This window comes from Pseudopipra pipra, chromosome W (genome assembly GCF_036250125.1).
Source record: "Pseudopipra pipra isolate bDixPip1 chromosome W, bDixPip1.hap1, whole genome shotgun sequence".
Taxonomy (NCBI): Eukaryota; Metazoa; Chordata; class Aves; order Passeriformes; family Pipridae; genus Pseudopipra; species Pseudopipra pipra.
In genome coordinates this window covers 53,117,784-53,129,981 of record NC_087580.1, presented here as the reverse complement: position 1 = coordinate 53,129,981, position 12,198 = coordinate 53,117,784, and positions in this window count along the sequence as shown.

Sequence of the window (12,198 nt, the reverse complement as noted above, 5' to 3'; positions counted from 1 at the left end):
CCTGCCCTTTTTGGTTTAGTTGTGTCATCACAGCTTCTCCTACCACCTAAGAAACCAGGTTTTTCTTCTCCTGTACTACAACTGCTACATGCCTGGAGGACAGAGGAGGCCAAGGGTTGTCTCTGTAGGAGAGGAGGTCGGAGCAGTGGCTTTTCTGAAGTAAGCACAAGACCACTCCTAGTCAACCTGTGGTCCCTAAAGCCTCAGAGGTCCATGGACTTCCTCAAAGGAGTCTCTAAAAGCTAACTCAAAACAGCAAAGATATAAAATCCATTATTTTCCATAATAAATTTTCTGTAATCCACTCATGATAGAGACACCATCCCCATTCCTGGCCACTGTTGAGGTACCTCTGCATTGCAGAAGACCAACCATGGTAGATGTGAAAGAAACAGAACCTCTCTTTTCAGCAGGAAAGTTGATGGTTAAATGCACAAAAGTTTTGAGAACATCCAATGTCATTCCCATTTCAGTGTGAACTGAGGAAAAAATGTATTTCTCTTAGCATCACTAGCAAGGCATCTATGTGGTAAATTAATATATATATATATGCACACACACATATATAAATAAATAAAATTAAAATAGCCAGGGTCTCAAACAAACAGAAAATGATTGATTAGCTACAGTAGCCCTTTATTTTGGATGACTCAGTAATACACTAATTATACTCAGGTAGCAGAACTGCACCTTCTTCAAGGAGTTTCACAAGAACATCCCAAGGCATTTATGGAGATTACTCATCCAGAAGCCTCAGTGCTTCCAGATTTTCAAGACAGGAAGAGCTGTCCTTTTCCCAACCTTATGAAGACCATGAGTTACCCCAAACAGAGTCTCAGACTGTTAACTTTGAAACTTAACAATGGCATGACTAATGTAAATGTCTTAATACTTCTGCCAAACATAAAACCAGCAAAATCATTAACAATATTTAATTGCTCCATCGAAATAGTCAGGCAATATGCTAAATGTGCCCCAAAGAGCTCCTGAAATAGCTCATCTGTTGCTCCCAGCTTTCTTAGGAACCATAGGGTCTTGCTATGCTTTTAGCTATAGCTCCTTACAAATACAAAGGATCCCAAAGACTCACTTGAGCAGCAAGAACAGGAAATTAAATTAAGTCCAGAAGGGTTTTCTTGCTGCTCTGCAGAGACCTGCAGACAAAAACTCAACCAGCAATAACTAACACAATTTCATACTGCTCCTGCTGGGAAAAGACCAAGTTGCGACGAGAATGAAAACAGGAAACAGGAGAGAGAGACCCAAAATGAGAAGGAAGGGGAGTCAGCATAGCAAAATTTGTCCTCGCCAGGAGACCCTGGTAGAGTGAACTCAACAGAGCACTTCACCCCAAAGTGAGGATGCTGAGAGAGCAAAAAAAGAGTATTTTTCTCATTCAAGATCGAGTGCTAAAAGAGAGACATCTGAAGATAAAGCTCAGCACCTTGTCCCCTCCCCTTCCACAGTTTGGATCAAGGGCTAACAAGTATCAAGTATGTTTTCATGCTTTTCACATTATTTTTCACGGCTCTCAAGAACCCTGCATAGACCACTCCCATCCCATTTGTGGATGAGGTTGACTCAGCTATGGAAATTAAGGTGTCAAACCCAGATGAGCCCCCCAGGAAGCTCACTCCTCTCCCAAATCCCATTGCAAAGGCAGAGCTGCTGTTCAATTCATCTCCACAGTTTCTCCAATCTCCCATCAGCTGGGGAGTTCCTGGGTGCTAGACTTTACCCTCCAGCTCACCTGAGACAAGTCGCTTCCCCACATCACCTTCACCAGCAGCATCCAACTGCTGCTCCTCTGCTTTCCTTTAAAATCAACCTGAGATCTTATAAATGATTTTTAAAAATTCTTCCTAAGAGCTGGACAAATTCCACAACACCTAAAATTCACAGAGCCCTCAGGTGCAGTACCCACATCATGAGAAGGGCTCAGATAGAGCTCAGAGTGTTGCCCGTAATCCGTAATCCAAAAGAAACACAAACCAACAAAGTGCCGGTTTATGCGGTGCTTTATTCGGGGCCCCGGGAACCTGCGGGCTAACGCCCCAAGTCAGGATTCCGAAGACCCTCCCTCTTCATCCAGCTTTTATACACAAACAAGTTTATGTGCAGTTTCCACGGCAAAGCAGCTACAGTTTCCACAGCAAACTAGGTGCAGCACAGCAAACCAGGTGCAGCACAGCAAACCAGGTGCAGTTACAAACAAGCTCATACTTCATACTGATAACAATTAATAATCCCTAGAAACTGTTTAACAGACCTTAGCCACATCCTAGGTAACAAATCGTTATTTACAGGCTTGACTAGATCCTTTGATTATGGTTTCTATTTCACACACAAACAGGGTTGCTACTTTGGAGTGTTGCTTTCTAGGCCTACTCTTCTACTAAGCCTTAGCCATTCTACTACTAATTTAAACTGCTTTGCAACAAGAGGGAAAGAGCATCACATACAAGCACAGCCTGAGCTTCCCAAAACAGACACCACTCGTCTCTCTGCCAAAGATAACACACTTAAGTGGGGAAACCACAACCTACAAATTTTACCCAAGGCTCAAGGGAATAAAATCCAGTGCAAGGTTTTGCTCTTGGACCTCAGGATCAGCAATGGCAGAGCAAAGTCTTTACGGTCTTTATGGGGAAACATAATGTGTATCAACACAATAAAATGGTTTTTTCCACTCACTGGAGACAAAGTGTGAATATTTGCTTGTCAGGGTCACATAAGCTGTAAGGGGACTGGGATGCTTCCCTCTCCATCCTACATGGCACCCCCCTGCCAGCATCTGGATGCTCAGAGGATGGTCCACCATTAAGAAGCCTTCCTAGATTTTGGAGAGGAGGGAATATTAAATCACCTGGCCTTATTTTGGTATCTTTAGGTTGAGAGAAACAACCTGGAAGCTCAGTGTATCTTCCGCTTCCTCCCACCTCTTTTATTTCTGTTAACAAGGCCATGACTTCAAGCTTCATCCTATACTTGCTTGAGTGGTGGAGGAAGAGTAGCATGGATTATTGAAGCGGGAGTGAAGGTGGCACAGATGGACACTTGGAAACATCCTATTTCAGAGGAGCCACCAAGTGTCCAGAGAGGCCCAGGGCATTCCAGCCATCCACATCATGCTGCACCTGCCCCTTTCCAATCTAATGGCATTGCTGCCTCATCCAGTGTGAGGTCTTACTGGTGGGGGTCTCACCCCTTCCAGAGGAGCCTGACACACGAAACAGCCCCAGGAGATGAATCTTAGTCTCATTTTATGGAAAAACAACTCCAAGGACTGAGTTTTGAGGCATTGGGATGCCAGGGACAACCAGCAACTGTGCCTCCAGCCATTCAGCATTGCTGGGAGCAGCTGTGGCAAGAAAGGTCCCGCAACTGCTGGCTGCTCCACTGCCACAATATCTGTTGTCCCCTACTGTCACCCACAGCCCCCGAGATGATGTGCAGTCATAATGACTCTGCAGGAAAACGATAAACATAAAATAACAACAAAATTGAGTCCCTGCTGAGTCCCCGCTTGCTACACCCAAACCCAACCCTGCACCAAGGACAAGGAAAGAACCTCCCAGGAGGTGGGAGATACTTCCACCTTGGGAACACACAGCGGCATTTCCACTGGGAATGTCCCCCCTGTGAAGATGCTCAGGGCTAAACCAGGTGGTACCTTTGTGTCTGCAGACACTGATGTGCAGGAACCGCCGTCGGCTTTGCTGCGACGGGGACCACGATGAACAATGTTCAGTGCGATGGGGACCCAATGGGTCTCCCTCTCCTTTTTGTCCGTGGGGGCTTACAGGAGGAGCCGGAGGAAGAGGAGGCCAGGAAGCTTCCAGAGGCCGGGAGCGTATCCGAATACGGCCCTAGACTTCGCCGCCGCCGTTATCGCCCTGCCCGTCGCTCATCTTAACCAGGAGAGGAAATATCCTGGAGTGGAGGGAGGTCTCCAAGTCCACGCACAGACTGTCAGCGAAGAGGGGGAAACCCACCCGGGACGAGGCCGCTCGGGTACCGCCGTCACCGGTACCAGCCGAGAAACCGGCTCCATCTGCAAAACGACCAGCCCCACGGAGGCCCGCCCGGCCGGCCGGGCTGTCCGCAGCTACGAGCGCACCTACGCATGGGGGGTTGATTCTTTCCGAGGGAGATAAAAGACGGAACGCGCCCCCGCCCCCTCCTCGTCGCTGCTGTGTCATGCCCCCCCCGCCCCGGCCTTACCGTGCGGGACGCCGGGCGCGATCAGACCCCCGCCGGGAGGCTCATGGGCGCAGCGCTGAGGTGCGGAGGTACGCGGAGGAACACCAGGAGCACCGCCCACCCGAGAAGAGACTCCAGCTCTGCAGAGAGACGGGCCGGGACGGCCGGGAAGTGACGCGCCGCCCGGCCGGCCCCGCCCGCCTGGCCTGCCTCACCGCCGACCTTGCCGTCGGCCCTGCCGGGAGATGTAGTTCGGGCCTGGGCCCGGCCTGCCCGCCCTGACCTGCCCGCCCCGGCCGGATCCCCCGTGCCTCGAGACTCTGCTGAGGCCCCCGCGACTACCGAGAGCCCGGTGGAGCGTCTGAGAGACCGGCCGGGTCGCAGAGCAGCCTTTGTGGTGCTACTTACTTCCCCCTACACACACCCCCTTCCCTGCCCGGGCTGAACACTGTGATTCCCATGTTCCTACTGTCATCCTTCGGAATTCAGCCCTAGAACCCCATCCTCTCCCATTCCATTCCCCCTCCTCATGGCCAAGCAGCGTTTATCGGGCTTTAAGGAGGGTGATTTAAATTGAGCTTAAAAGAAGGAAACAGCAAGTGTTTCAGAATCCTAGAAGGGTTTGGGTTGGAAGGAACCTTAAAGATCATCTGGTTCACACCCCCCTGCCATGGACAGGGATACCTTCCACTAGACCAGGTTGCTCAAAGCCCCATCCAACCTGGCCTTGAACACTGTCAGGGATGGGGCAGCCACAGCTTCTCTGGGCAATCTGTGCCAGTGCCTCACCACCCTCATAGTCAAGAATTTCTTCCCAGTATCTCATCTAAACCTGGTCTCTGTCAGTTTGAAGCCATTCCTATCACTCCATGCCCTTGTAAAAAGTTCCTCTCCAGCTCTCTCGTAGCCCCTTTAGTACTGGAAGACGCTCTCAGGTCTCCCCAGTGCCTTCTATTCTCCAGGCTGAACAATTCCAACTCTCTCAGCCTATCTCATAGCAGAGGTGATCCAGCCCTCTGAGCATCTTTTTGGCTTCCTCTGGACTCTTTCCAGCAGGTCCATGTTCTTCTTATGTTGTGGACCCCAGAGCTGGATGCAGTACTCCAGGTGGGGTCTCACCAGAGAGGAGTAGAGGGGCAGAATCCCCTTCCTAGGTCTGCTTTTGATGCAGCTCAGGACATGGTTGGCTTTCTGAGCTGTGAGCACGCATTGCTGGGTCATGTTGAGCTTCTCATCCACCAACACCCCCAAGTCTTTCTCCTCAGGGTTGCTCTCCATCCATTTTCTACCCAGCCTATATTTGTGCTTGGGATTGCTCCAACCCAGGTGCAGGACCTTGCACTTGGCCTTGTTGGACCTCATGAGGTTCGCACAAGCCCACCTCTCAAGCCTGTCTACACCCCTCTGGATAGCATATAATCCAAGTGTTTCCATATAAATACGCAAAACTCTGAGTTGAGAAATGTAAAAAACACCTTTTAAACACCCTTCTAGCCAGCTGGATCCATTTAGCCCCTTCAGACCTGCTCAAATGTCCCTATAAGTGATTTAAACCACTTTTTCCTCACTCCATCAGACTCTCAAAACCACCAAGCCAACAATCATTCCCCTTTTCTTATTGTTTGAGATATATTCAAGAGATTAACTTTATTTCTAACCATGGATTCTTTGTTGCTTTCTGTCTAGTTCTGCCATAACATCCGGATAAATGGATCATGTTAATGAACATCAACGGAAGAACCGTAGCCATAAATTGACCAAAAGAATTGGCCTCTGAAGAAACCTTAATTCTACTCTGACAGCAAAATGGGATTCAAAAGATCTCTTTCCCTGCTGTGCCCACGGCCCTATCAGTTTGCTGGGCAGGTTGCCATGACAACCTGATATTCACGAGAGGGTAGCTATAATTAGGATAGCACATTGTTAATTTAGCTCTAGATTATTTTTTTTATTTAGTTGTATTTTAAGCAAAGGGGAACTGCCTGGATTTTCATATTTTATCTATGATCATACTACAGTTTAATTATTAATCCAAGCGCAAATAGCAATGCTTCAGTGAAGGTTGAGCTGCCATGCAGAGCTCACTGGGGCAGAAAATGGCTCTGCCTGCATCCCGTTTCCCCGGCGCATCTCTTCCTGCAGCCCCCACCCACATCCCTTCCAGCCCCCAAGCCCCTAAGCTGAGAGCCCCCACTCAGGCCCAGGATTTCCCAGGGATGCTCCTGGTGTATAGGAGCAAGGTTGGGAAAAAAAAGGTAGGATCCACTCTTGCATTAATGATCATTTTTTAAAATGCCAGTGTGACTGGAATTGTCAGCTTTAACCTGATAACAATTCATCTCATCTAGCTATTTAGAGCAAATTGCCCTCTTTGGAGAACACTGGCCCATAATATTAATGTTGTGGGCATGCTGGCATGTGTAAATCTAGCTCCTGGGTGGGCACATCAGGTCCTGGACCTACATAGTAGGACTTCTCTGTGCACCCTGGTTCTGCCACAACCTCCTCAAAGCATCCTTGGCCTAGTGACATCACAAAATCCCACTATGAGCTTGCTTCCATCCTTGTGGAAGCAGAAGGGTGGCAAAGCTGGGAACTGGGGACTCTGGTTTAGGAGCCCAGATGGGTGCTGGATTAGGGCACACAACTTCCAGTCTAAAATTTTTGGGTAATGACCCATCCTGCAGAGCGTGATGTCTATGGGAGTGTGGGAAGAAGCTGGATTCATTCCTCTAGTAGGTGGGAGTGGAATTTGGACAGGGATAACAGCAGGGTGACTAAAGGTAAACCCAGGGGTGGGTGCTGGGCAGCATCAGCCTGGGACTTGGGAAAAGACGCCTTCTATGCCATCACCCTAGCACTCCCACCCTCACACGGGTTTGAAGCTCCACAGCCATGCTGGTCATGGCATTCATTATTAACATGTCCAAGCAGGAAGAAAGTACACCTGTAGGGTAACTGGGGATTTTTCTCAAGAAGCTGCCATGGCTCCAGGCCCAAAGAGCACAGCAGAGCTGCTGGTTCTGTCACCATGAGGGTGAAACCCTGCTCCCCTCAGCCTGATGCCTCAGCCCCTCTGAGCTGCATGGCTTGGCCTCCTCCTTGTATCCCAGCTTCTGGCTTAATCCTATTGTAGGAGGGAACACAAACATCCTTCTTTCAAGGAAAAGATGCTGTAGTTGCTGTTCTGGGTACCATATGCCAGGTAATAACATGAGATGACTCAGTGCTTGGGAAATTAAATTTGCTCTTTATTAAAAGTATGTATTTAGGCAGATAGTGAGGTGTCAGGGGAGTTCCTCCATCACCTTAGCAGACGGAATCAAGGCAGGCTTGCTTGGCTCCTTATGCTGCCAAGCACAGAGTCCACAAGATGCTGAGACCCATACAGGAAGGCCCGTATCCTGCCTCAGCATCCTCCCAGGGCTGCTTCTGGGGAAGCACTGAGCTGCAGCGCCCCCGTGCCACTTGGCGGAGGTATAGCAGCGTGTTCTGGAAGGGCGGGATAGCGCACTCCGGCAAGGAGGGGCTGCAGTTCCCCCGTGCCACTTGGCGGAGGTATAGCGGCGTGTCCCGAAGGGTGAGACAGAGCGGCACATTCCGGCAAAGCGGCGGCTTGAGCCTTTCCCCCGAGCGGAGCGGGGCGGGAAGTTCCCACGATATAACAGACAGGGGCTGGACTGAAACTCCACCTCTGAGGGCGGGGTTTCCCACAGCGTAACCAGACAGGGGCTGGGGCAGTGGCACAGCTCCTAGGGCGGGGTTTCCCGCAGCGTAGCTCCTGGAGGGGGCGGGATTTTCCCGTGATTCAAATTTGAAATTTTTGGTTTCGACAAGTGTGTGTAAAGGAGGATATTCAAGAAATTACAATGGGGGGTGTGGGAAGTAAGACAACTATAGAAAAGAAAGGAAAGAAAAAGAAAAAATACCTAGTATTCCCTGAGATTCTCCCCTAGGTAAAATGTTAGATACGTGGGATGAAGCAAGATGGACTCGGAGGAAAAATAAGGCAACCATGATACAATTTTGCATATATGAATGGACAAAGGAACCAATAAGATCAGACTATCTTTTTTGGCCCCAATTTGGCTCTTTTGACAGTTGGATTTGTCAAGCTCTCAACAACTATGTTAATGAAAAAAACCCCATTTAACCAAGGGGAGAGTGCTTATGCAGCATGTTGGGTAAAACCCATGAAACTATTTCCAGTCTCTATAACTGATAAAGTAAATAACAGCGAAAAAAAGAAAAAGAGTCCAAATTGGGATCCAATTGAGAATTGTTTAGACAATCCCCCTCCCTATAACCCTGAAGGAAATCAAATTAATGGAGTACGAAGCCCAGCCAGGACTCCTCCCCCTCCTAGTCCCCCTCCTAGCCCCCCTCGAACACGACAAGGAGGAAGAAGAGAACTAGAGTCAGAAACACCAGAAAAACTCTATCCCCTCAGAGAAGTTCCCATGCATGGGGCACAAGGGAGGGTGGGATACGTAAACGCCCCATTAACCAGCACAGAGGTAAGAGAGTTCCGAAAGGAAATGAAAAAGTTACTGGAAGACCCGCTGGGTTTAGCTGAACAGTTTGACCAATTTCTAGGCCCAAATATTTATATATGGGATGAAATGCAGTCTATAATTGGAAGTTTATTCATTATAGAAGAGAGGGAAATGATTCGAACTGCAGGGATCCGAATATGGAACAGAGAACATCCTCTAGGGGTAAATGGTCAAAACAGAGAACAAAAAATGCCTGTGACTCGCCCCAGCTGGGATCAGAATACAAATGAAGAAAGGCAAAATATGATCGATTATCGTGACTGCATCATTAAAGGAATTAAAGAAGCAGTCCCTCAGGGACAAAACACAGCCAAAGCTTTTGACGAAAAGCAAAATAAAGATGAATCACCATCAGAATGGTTAGAAAGACTAAAAAGAAATATACAACAATATTCGGGAATACAGCTAGACAGTCGAGCAGGACAAGAATTATTAAAAGTTTGTTTTGTAACACATTCTTGGCCAGATATTAGAAAGAAATTAGAAAAGATAGAGGATTGGAATGAGAAAGGGTTGAACGATTGTTGAAAGAAGCTCAAAAAGTGTATGTCTGGAGAGAGGAGGAAAGATAGAGAAATAAGATTGAAATAATGGTGGCTACGGTTAAAGAGATGAATAAACAAACACCAGAACAAAAAGAAGGGGAAGTACCCCAAAAAGAATATAGAAATGGACCTAGTGATCATAGGAGACAAAGAACTCAATATCCCAAGAAACCCACTAAACAGTCAGGGAGAAAAGAAACAGGAACAGCCCCCTCGAGTAAAAAGCAAATTTGTTGTTATTACTGTGGGGAAGAAGGCCATGTCAAAAAAGAATGCATTAAAACACTGAAAACATCCAAGTCTTCCAATTACAGGAAGACTCAGGATAGGAAAGTCAGGGGTTCTTTCTCCTGGGGTCAGAAGAAGGAAAAGAACCCTTGATAAATCTAAAGCTAGGACCCCAGGAGAAAGACACTATCTTTTTTGTGGACTCAGGAGCTCAAAGAACCTGCATAGTCCAACCCCCTCCAGGAATAAAAATCTCTAACCACACAGTTACAGTGATGGGGGCAAAAGGAGAAAAATTCAAAGTACCTGTAGCCCCAGCAGTATCCATAAAAGGAAACAGGAGAATAATTGAAGCAGATCTATTAATTACATCTCAGGCTGGGGTGAATCTGCTAGGCAGAGATCTAATGGGCATTCTGGGGGTGGAAATAGTACCCCAAGGGGAGGAGGTGGAAGTTAAACTTTTTGCCTTAAGTGAAGACCTAGGCATAAATCCTCAAGTAGGAGCTGAAGATGGGAACAGGGGGAGCCTGAAAATATAACCCTTCAAAGTAGAATTGTATACAAATACACCCATCCTCATTCGACAATACCCCATTCCCCTAGAAGGAAAAAAGGGTCTTTTACCAATAATAGAAAAATTAATTCGGGACGGTCTATTAGAACCCTGTATGTCACCATACAATACCCCCATCTTACCAGTAAAGAAAACTGATGGGACTTATTGATTAGTCCGTGGGAAATCAACAAAATAGTCCAAGTACATCATCCAGTTGTTCCGAACCCCTATACCATAATGAGCAGAATATCCCCTGAGTGTGAATGGTTTTCAGTAGTTGACTTAAAAGATGTATTTTGGACTTGTCCACTAGATGAAAATTCTCGAGATATCTTTGCCTTTGTGTGGGAAAACCCAGAAACAGGAAGGAAACAACAACTAAGATGGACAGTCCTCCCACAGGGATTTTCAGAAGCACCCAACTTATTTGGACAAGCCCTAGAAGCTATAATGAACAGGTTTGATGCAAGAGAAGGAGTTATCATCATACAATATGTAGATGATTTATTAGTAGCCGAGGAAGACACAAGTAGAAGTAGAAAAGGAAACAGTAAAGCTGTTAAACTTTTTGGGGGAACAAGGATTAGGAGTATCAAAAAATAAACTTCAGTTTGTGAAAAAAGAACTTAAGTACTTGGGACATATTATAAAGAACGGAGGACGTAAACTAGGTCTGGAAAGAATAAAAGGAATCTTAGACCTCCCTCTCCCAAAACCAAAGAAAGAAATAAGGCAATTTTTAGGGTTGGTGGGATTTTGCAGACTGTGGATTTTGGATTATAGCAATAAAACAAAGTTCCTGTATAAAAAATTAACAAATAACACAGCCCCTGAAAAAGAGTAGTCCCCAGAAGAAGTGGAGAAATTTAGTGAATTGAAAGAAGTTCTGACCCAAGCCCCAGTGTTATCATTACCAGACCTAAAGAAACCCTTTGATCTTTATGTGAACGCTTCAGAAGGAACTGCAAAGGGGGTGGTCACCCAAGATTGTGGGGGAGCCAGGAAGCCGGTGGGTTTCCTGTCAAAAATGTTAGACCCAGTAATCAGGGGATGGCCAGCCTGCATACAGGTGGTGGCTGCTACAGCCATACTTGTGGAAGAAGCAAGAAAGTTGACATTTGGGGGAAAAATTAAGGTTCGCACTCCACATGAAGTAAGAGCAATCTTGAGTCAGAAATCTGGAAGGTGGATGACATTCTCGAATCCTAAAATATGAAACCATATTAATGGAAAAAGATGATTTAAGTCTCATGACCAATTCATGTGTAGATGCATCTCAGTTTTTGTATGGGCAGGGAGAAAACGAACATGATAAAACTGAACACAACTGCTTAGACATTATTGATTACCAAACAAAAATCAGAGAGGACTTAATGGATATCCCTATAGAGGGAGGAATACATTTGTTTACAGATGGGTCATCGAAAGTGGTAGAAAGAAAAATGAAAAAGTGGTTATGCAGTAGTTGATGGAGAAGATCTCACTGTGGTAAAGTCGAGGACTCTGCCAAAAGACTGGTCTGCTCAAGCATGTGAAGTGTATGCAGTAATTAGTGTATTGCGTATAATCAGCAGTGGTGTGGGAACCATATATACTGATTCCAGATATGTCTGGGCGCTTGCACATGTATTTGGGAAAATCTGGCATGAGAGGGGAATGGTAACCTCCCAAGGGAAAGGTTTAAGTCACCGTGAACTTCTTGAAACCTTGTTGGAGGAAATCCAAAGACCCCAAGAAATTGCCATTGTACATGTGAAAGGGCACCAAAAGGGAAAAGATAGGATCTGTCGAGGGAACGCTCGAGCTGACCAAGTCGCCCAAGAGGCTGCTCTCAGCCTCAGAATACCTGAAGCTAAAATTATGGCTCTGATACCGGTTCCAGAAAAAGTATCCCAGCCAGTGTTTACTGAAAAAGAAGAACAAAAACTAATTGAAATAGGAGCCAAGAAAGATGAGGAGGGAAGGTGGTTTCTCTCAGATGGGAGACAGATACTATCAGAAGCAGTTACGTGAGAGGTACTAAAAGAACTACATAACAGCACACACTGGGGAACTCAAGCCTTGGTGGAAACATTTTTAAGAGCTTATGGGCACCTAGGGGTATGTA